We start from the raw sequence: 9063 nt of genomic DNA, 5'->3' as shown, positions 1-9063 counted from the left end.
GGAATTTCTCAATAGCCATAGAAATGCCCTAAATAAGGGGCTGAACACGAGTTAAGGTTCTGTGAGTGATGGGTGGGAGGAGAAAGGGGAAAGGCATAAAGACTGGAGAGCAAGGAGGCGAGAAAAGGAGGCATCCATTCCTTGGCATTCAGTGGAGGGTAGCCCCTTCTGGTAGAAAATCTGTCCACAAAGAACAGAGCTGAGATCACCAATGCTCACAGATATTTTCAGCAAGGCAATGGCTTCTATTCACTGTTGTGTGGGTTGCCTTTGAACCAAGGATTCAAAGTGTACCTTTGTGTGAATCGATTTTACTCCAGTGGTTGAAATTCAAAATTATGTAAGCTGAAAAGAAGAAAATCTTATTAACTGAAATCAATTTTAATCTTCTTCTACACTTGTACTTTCTTATTCACAAAGGAATGTTCATTTTCTTTTATTGGTAACATTAAAATGTGTTCGTCTGTCACTACAGGCAGCCATAGTGGTAAATTCAGTAAGCAGAAGGCTCTTCTTACATATTTATGTTATTCTATAAACTTAATGTTCAGATTCTTAATTTTTATGTGTTAGGAAATAGTGTCTAATTAGACAGCTGATTTTTTATTTATTTATTTTTTCAGTATGTGTCAGCTTGCATTTGGAAGAAAATAAATCTGCATTTAAAACCTCGGAGTCTTCATTTTTCATTTTTTGAAGTTAAAAACCAGCTGAATGTTTTTTCCTTGGTATATCTATCACTTGAAACATTAACCATTCAAAAATCAAAATGACACATTTAGGAAAAAGAATTCATCTGTAGTTTTTTTCCAGTTGTCAGCTCCTTCAGAGTTGTGGGATTAGCACATGTCATTCTTCAACATCTTTTTTATTTATAGACTGAAGAGGAAAAAACTAGATTTCCTGTTTTTACAGCTCCCAGATTGTGTCTTGGCTTTGAATGAACTCGTTCAATTTGTTGAAATGAATAGGAAACTCTGCATTTTCAGAAAAGGCTACTTTTGTCAAAAGCTGATTTTGTGCTTTGCCAGCCTATGGCTCAGCTATTCAGCTGATGACATCTGCCAGTCCAGTACGTTGCCATGCTTGAAAAATCCTGGCAGTGGTATGTGTTGCCTTAATAATTCCTTATAGCCTGCTGTGCTTCAGGGGGTCTGTGCCCTCCCGTAGCTCGTAATCCATGTTGGCAAGGGGGAAGGTCTCCGAGTTGGTAAATACCAACCAGATGTGAGAAAACAGATGGCTCCAAACAGGAGAGAAACCTCTGCAGGATCGAGACCGTGGCAGAGGTATCCCTGGGGCCAGCAGTCTCACAAGGAGGTGAGAGCAGAGGAGATGTAATGAAAAGCATCTCAGTGCCAGAAATAAAACTTTTAAGGTCAAAGACGATTTCTGACAGAGGGTTTCTGCTAGTTAGCCTTCAGAAAAAATCAGGCTTCTACTCCAGCAGCCTCTGCTTTCCCAGAACCTCACTCTAGTGGATGCTCCAGGTTCCTATCTTTCTTCTCTTGGGATACCGAATTGCATGAAGTGTAACAACAATAATTTCTTCCTCTCCATACCTATTACAAAAAATGCCTGGATTGAGCCAAAACCAAATGAAAACCAGTGTGAGTTTCTGTTTCCTTACCTCTCTGGACCTTTCTGTGGGATTACACAAAAGGCCTGTTTGGAAATCCCTGCTACTTTCACCTCCTGCCTGTGTATGCTCTCCTGTGGCTGTTTTTCCTTTCATCATCTCTCACCAGCAAGTGAGAGCCTTTCTGTTTCATGGCTTCTGGTTTCCATGTCAGAACGCCTCCTGCTCAGCCCCAGCTGATGGTTGGGCTCTCTGGCCAATTCATCTCTTTAGGCACTTCCCCTCTGGAAAAGTACTTTACTCTCAGTGGTATCCCGGGGGATTTCAGTCTAATTAGGAGATAATCAGGATTTTACAACCTTTCATCATTATCCCTAGGAATTTCATTCCAGTGATGAACAAAAATATAGGAGATACTGAAGACAGACACCCCACTCAAAGCAGAGTTTGTAGTGGCACAAGATGTAGAATATCAGCATCAAACAGTTTGAAACTGGTATGCAGCCAGATTTTCTAAATAATCACACACTCCGCTAATGCCATACTAATCATGCTGAAGCATTCACTTTTCTGCAATTGAAAGTGCTGCATTTTTAATACCCTGGCATCATGGATCTGTATCTGCACTTGTATCCAATCAAGAGTCCCCTGAGCCAACTAATTCCTGCTGCTAGAGATACTGTCTAAATATCTTAGATTATATTTACTGTGCAATGCATTAAGCAATCCTGAATCAGTCCCAGGAGAATCTTCCAGTTCTCTGTATGTGCCACAGCAACTCCTGCGCCGTAGCTGGGTGTAACTCGGAGAAAGCTCTGATCTGAAGCCCCCAAATATCTTGCCCAAATAAAAACCTCAGGATGTAATTTGGTGTCAGTATTTTTCAGATAATCCTTTCCAGACTGGATTTACAATTGACTGTGTTTTCCATTGGGCTTCATGGCTGCAACTTCTTGCTCTCTAATTGCAGGTATTTCTGTGTGGTCTCTCCTCACTTTCTCCGAGTAAAGCACTTGGGTGCTTGATCTTGCCAACACAGAGCAGGGCAGGAAAGGAGAGGAGACTGAGATGGTCAGGGATCTTCTGAGTAGGAAGGGAAGGAAAAAAAGCCTGAGGTGCTAACACAGGTCCTAGTTTTTAATTATTGTAAAGGTCAGGCAAGAGTCCAGCATGCCTTAAAACATCGTGGCAAAGAGCACTGCATGACTTCCTAAGGAAAGGAAGCTGAGGTCTTGCAGTCCTTCACTGAAATAACCCCTGCCAGCCAGGTCTCTAGCTAGCTAGGACTGTGCTGTCTTGCGTCAGCACGAGTGCTTCATACCCACCACTAGTGCTTCGTGGCTCTGTGGTCTTCAGGCATAGCAACTCCCAGTGTTTCTTACTTGCATATGTGTGTGGGTATACACTGTGTAGAAGGTGTTTTTTCTGCGCTCTGGAAAGGGAGGTGAGGGGCTCAAAACTCTGTTTTCACATACTACATGCTTGCTCCGTTGTTACTTTTTTCTACGCATCTGTTTGGATGCTTAGAGGAAGCACAACACCAGTTTGATGTGTGGAGCAAGCTCCTAGTGCATCTTCCAATCTGTTTAATATAAAGGCTTCAAACTGGGGATGGATCAGGTATTATACCAATAAAAACAGATGCTGGACCTGATTCCAGCCTAAGGGCACTGTTGTGGAAGCAGGATGCTGGGCTCGAGTTGGTGGGACCCACTTGGTTCAGCTGTTCTTATGGTACCTTGTAATCCAGCAGTGATCTGGTGGATGGGGTAGGAACTACAATGGGCACCTGCTGTTTCAAGGTGCAGGATGGCTTGCTTTGGCAAATGCAGAAGGGAGAGGTAGAGCAGGGGTAAAGAGAGAGCATGTCTCCACTTCATCGTTGAGATTTTTTTTCCTACAAGATTTAGGGACATCTGTTAAATTTATTTAAGATTCTTATCTAAACCATTTGGATTGCTTTGAGGATTTCAAACCAACCTCCATTTCCAAGTCATTCTCCTTTTAAAGCCTTGGTTCTCTTTAAAGGCTAATGTGCATGTGCCATTCATTGACATTTTTAGCATAGTATAATAAACATAAAGAAACAGATCTCATCCCTGTGGAGGCAGTGGGAAGCTTTGAGTCCTTTGTCTCAATTTTTCTTTCTTCTAGCAGACTGGACAAAGAAGTGGGGACACAACAGAGAGACAGCACTTCAGGCTTTTGCTCTAAAAAAAGGTAGAACAGTACAGTTTGGGGATTTTGAAAAAGTTGGTATGCAAGAAAATCGATTAGGCATTTCATTTAATATAAAATGTAAATGCACAGCTATTCTTGTATGCTGTTTTCCAGCCTTTCGTAATACTGATCTACACAGCCGTTATTATTCTGTGACATTTGGAAAAGTTATGGAACAGCAGAGGAAAATAAAAATAACTGATTCGTAAAACAGATACTCTGTAAAATGACCTTGACTTTTAAAAAAATCCTTTGAAAATGTCATCCAGAAACAATTTAGTAATACTTTGGAATGCCTCTCTTCACTACTTTTTTTGTTGTTTTGGCTGTATCCGTAGAATACTGTCAGCAAGCAGTTGGGTGTTTCACAGAAGGATGGAGGGAGAGCAAGGGGCCTGAGCTGCCCAGCACGGCAGCAGGAGCCAGCGAGCCCTTAATCCACACCCAAGCAAGTCTAGCCTTGCTGCAGCTTCAGCTTCAGTGGTGGTCAACCCGTGCTGGCTGATGCAGGTCTGGCTCACGGTGCCAGCAGGATTGGTCCAGAAGCTGCTCAGCAGCGTTAGTGTGGCGCAGCACTGGCACTCATGCCACCTTCCGACAGGCAGGAGCCATGTGCCAGTGAGAAATCAGAAGGACTGGGCAAACTTGGGGCTGTCAGCGCTTGCCTGCAGAGATTGTGTTGCTTGCCCACTCCTCCCATTGCTTTTAGTTTGAGCTTTCAGCACCCTCTGCTCCTGAGGGGAAGGCATGGGGCAGGCGGGCTCCATTAGCAAACACCCATAAAGTTTTTGGTGGCATGAGTCATCTTACTGCGTTATCCCCTCTGCTCTGGTGCTCAGTGCCATCCTTTGCTTTCGGCAGTCCAGCTTGCGGTCTGCTCCTGCTCGGATGCACACCCAGAGCATGGTCATTTTTCTTGTCTCTCTCTTCAAGAAATGGAAGTGTTGTGAAGCTTGTGGCAGGGAGGGGAAGACGGGTGTGATCTATATGAGCTTTGCTGTTTGCTTTCTCCTACCTTGGCCGGATGGCATAGGCAGATGTTTCTCTTTGTGCTTCTCGCTATTGTTATACAGACACTTAATGCAGCCTCACAATGGGCCACTGCCGTGAGGGGTAGTTTTTCTCCCCTTCCTTAGACATTCTTTCCTCTAGGGGTAGCTGCATGGTGAACCTGATGAGGAAATCCATCTGGCTGAAAATAACATTTTATTTTCTTTTAAAATGCAAAAGGGTTATTTTCAGTGAGATAAATCCCCCTGTCAAGCTCACTGCAAGCTGCACAGATGCTAGGACTGATAGGGAGGGGCTGTTCTTGCCTCGCCTTCTAACATGTCATTCATCACAGCCTTGAGTATTTGCTAGATTCAAGCAACTGGGTAATCTAGTTTGAGCTATTTCACCGTGAAATGGAGACAGACATCCTCTGTTTCAGCAGGGCATGGTGAGGATGCATATGCGAAAGATTATGTGGAGTCATTTAAGTATTTAAAACAGATCCAAAGCTGTTGAGGGAGCATAAGGTCTGAATTAAATGTGCTTTCTTACATAGGTCTTGCCACATGTTTTTGTAGGGTCTGGGTCTGCATGTCCTGCATTAGATCAGTGCATCTTGTCATAACATGATTGACTGGTGACAGATCCGTCCTGAACAGCTGGATATATCCAATACCATCTATTTTTCATGTGTACAATCTGCCAGCAGATAACCTCTATAAAAATACTAGGGATTGGAAATAATCCTTTGGGTAACATGCGTGCCAGAAACACACACATGCACATGCACAAAATCAGAGGCAGAGTTGGGTGGAGAAGGGACTGAGGATGGGGAGGCTATGGAGTAAAACGAGCAGGCAAAGGAGGATCCATGGCTGGGGAGCTGTCTCTCAAGGTGTGTCTCTGGGGTAAATTTCCCCTTATCTCTTCCCCATCCTGGGTAACTCACAGTGCTTCTAAAGCACAGGTTGTTTTTTGTTTCTGCAGATAACCCCTGCATGATGTGAGTGAAGACACGGTGCCAGTTCTTCTTATGTGTTGTACATTTTATGTGACTATAAAAATAAAAATTGATGCTCCTCACTGCTTACCGTCTACATTTTTTCCTCTCATGTCTGCTCTGAGCAGTCATAAAAAGCCTACTTGTGCTGTAGCAGGGATTTAAGATCAAGGATTTTATGAGCTTGCGGGAAGGCTCTTCCTTCCTGTCTGCATTCAAACCGGATAATTTCTCTTCTGTTAGCAGCAGGATCAAGCCCTGAAAACCAATGGAAAAAACTTCCTTTGACCTAAATGGTGCAAGGCCAAGCTTTTAGGCTCCTGTTTTGTGTGTCAAAGACTAATACTGTCATGGGAATCGTAAGCAGCAGTAGCTTTCCTGCATAGTAACAGAAGACTGTGCTTCTAAAAATTCCTCTACAGAGTGTTTTTGCAGAGCTGCCTCCCCAGGGTTCTCCATCTGTTTTCACACGGAGATTAATAACAAATTGTTTGGCTAATAAACTGCTCCCTGCTATCTCTGAAATTTGATCATTTCTTTTCCTTCCCTCCCATGGACAGTTATTAGATTCCTCTCTGCCCCTGTGCTCCCACGTGGGAGACATCACTAATATTAGATGCACAGCAATTGTCATGCTTTGGCTCCACAGCAAGGCTTTTAAGGTGTGAGGATCTCAGTGTACGGCTGAAAGAGTTGGTGCTGTGGACAGCTGTGTAGTGCTGAGGGCTGACCTTGTTCTTACAGGATTAAAGAAAAGGAAGAGAGAAAAAATCAGCTTTGTGTACACTACCGTGATTTCTGCAAGAGCCCATTTTTTGTTTGCAACTACAGAGAAAATATTCCTAGGAAAAATGGGACTGGGGCATGAATATGTTCGATTCACCAGCATCCTTGCGGGATGTGGGGCTGATGGTGGTGTTTCAAAGTGCCCTGTTCAGAAGGTCTGGACCAGGTGGCAGAGGATATCCCAGCTGCTCCATTGGCAGAAACAGATGAGAAAAGAATAAACAGCTACTGTGAAAACAGGCTTAAGATCAGGAGGGATCTTTGTGATCTTTCAATCTGACTGCTCCCTAATACAAGCCCACGTTAACACGTCTTCTGGTCAAGTACTGGTGACCAAACTGCTGCCAAGATACCCAGTCCAGATTTGGAAGTTTCCAGTGATGGGACAACTCTCCACAGCCCTCCGTGATGTATCAAGTGACACCTACCCACTCTGTTAAAACACCTACCTAACGTCTGCCCTGTATTTCTATCTTTCAGCTTTTTACCTTACTGCATCCTCCTCTGCTGGATCAGACGGATCTTCTTCACCATGTTTTTGTTTCTGATGTAGACAGACTGACATTAGATTTTACCTCCTTGTGCCTTAAACAGAATACTGGGCTCCTTCACTTCCTTACCCCAAGGGCTCTGACCCAGCCACAGCAACAGCGCTTCTGAGGGGCTTGTCCCCCATTGCCAATTCCCTCCCTTCTTCTCAGCGCAGGAGCAAGAGAAGAAACTGAGCTGCCACCACTTGATAACCCTGTTGTTGAGGTGTTTCTTTCTAGTCCTGGTGGTAACTCACAGTGGCAATAGCTGCTATAGTGGGGGTGGGAACATCAGACATCATAGCAAAATAATTCAGGTATCATAGGCATCTTCTGGTCATTAATCAGCATCCTGCCTGCCCAGTGAGCACAAGAACTGCACACAGGTTTCCAGTAGCAATCCTATCTGTGCCAGATTCAAAAGTAACATCACCTTGCTCTTCCTCACATAGTCAAGGCTGACATAGTCCTTCAGGCTTTGGCATCACACCGAGAACTGACATTAGCTTACCATCTACTGGGAGTTTAACCAAGGTCACAGCTGGAGAAACTTCTAAGAAAAAAAAAGCCCAACCACAAATCTTTGCGTGTAGCTTTGGGTTATTTTTAAATGTTACTGGCAAGCCATCCCCTTTTCAAGGCAGTAGGGACTGAGTGTGGAACTACAGCCAGGAACTTTGGTAATCTAATACCAAATCAACTTCCGTGTCTCCAGACTTTTCGTAGGATCATCCCAGCAGTGATGCTTTTGGCTTCTCTGTGGCTCCAGGCCTGTTTTCTTTTCACCACCTCTGGGAGGGGAATCTCACTGTCGTCTCAGGGGCTCATTAGGCTCAAACAGGTGATTTTAGGATTTCATAGAGGCAAAACATGAAGTTTTATTGTTGATCCTCAGGGAAAAATGTTAAAGCCTATTGTACCTCCTGGATGAATTTACTAAAAAGAGTAAGTTCCATAGAATAATTTTATTCCATTTCCCCACAAAGGCATTTTTAAAAAACACTGAACAAAAGCTTACATGAATTCCAATGGATGTGAAGAGATCTTGGAGTCCTGCCGATGTTAACACATTAAGAGCCAGAGCTTGCTATCTTTGAAGTCAGTGGATGGTTTGCTTTGGAGTTAAAAGGGGGAAGTAGAAAGCAAAGCATTAGATTTCATTGTGAAGTTGCTTGCATATCCCATTCGTCTTTTATCTTATGGTGTGTGGAAAACTGTCTATCTGCATGCTGCTTCCAAACAGATGTAAAGGCCACATTCCTCAGGCAGACAAGGTACAAGAACTGTATTGAGGAATTGCTTCTCATTAGCTCATTTATGGTTTTTTTTGGGGGGGTGGAGGTGATGAGATGTTTCTCCCAGAGACCCAAAGGGGGCAAAATTCCCTTCTTCTTTTTGCTCCATTCTCTGTTGGGCTTTGACTTTGGGATGGGAGAAGAATGCACAGGCAGCAATCTCAGACAATCCACGCTGAACCACGCTTATTTGGTACACCAGACTAGCGCACTCATCGTCGTTGCCCCTCTTCGTTCTTGCTTCCCGTGATCAACCGTGGAATATTTAAACCGAGTTGCCTCTAGGTACTTCTAAAGTGCAACACTTGACACTGCAGTGAGGGGACAGTATTTGCAGTAAATATAGTATTTTATAGAGCTGTTTTCCAGTATGTCTGCAAATTTAAGCATACATTTTTGCATGGCAGGTGTAAACTCAGCTGGCAATCTAAACAGTCTGTTGCCAGCCATGCTGCAGAGCTAGCCAAGATATTCCCTGCCCAGTGATTTAGAAGTAGTCCAACTTCTGGGGTACGCCAAATCTTGATTTTTCGAATTCCATTTTATGTGTCTTCTGATCAGCAGGGAAGATTTATTTTCTATAATGCAAAAATTAATCTGAATTGTTGAGTTCTTTAAAGCCACATAGAGCCAACTGGCCACAGTCTTCAGTGTTAAAGT

This window comes from Platalea leucorodia (genome assembly GCF_965183815.1).
Source record: "Platalea leucorodia genome assembly, chromosome: 5".
NCBI classification, from domain to species: domain Eukaryota; kingdom Metazoa; phylum Chordata; class Aves; order Pelecaniformes; family Threskiornithidae; genus Platalea; species Platalea leucorodia.
This window is presented reverse-complemented; position numbering follows the sequence as displayed.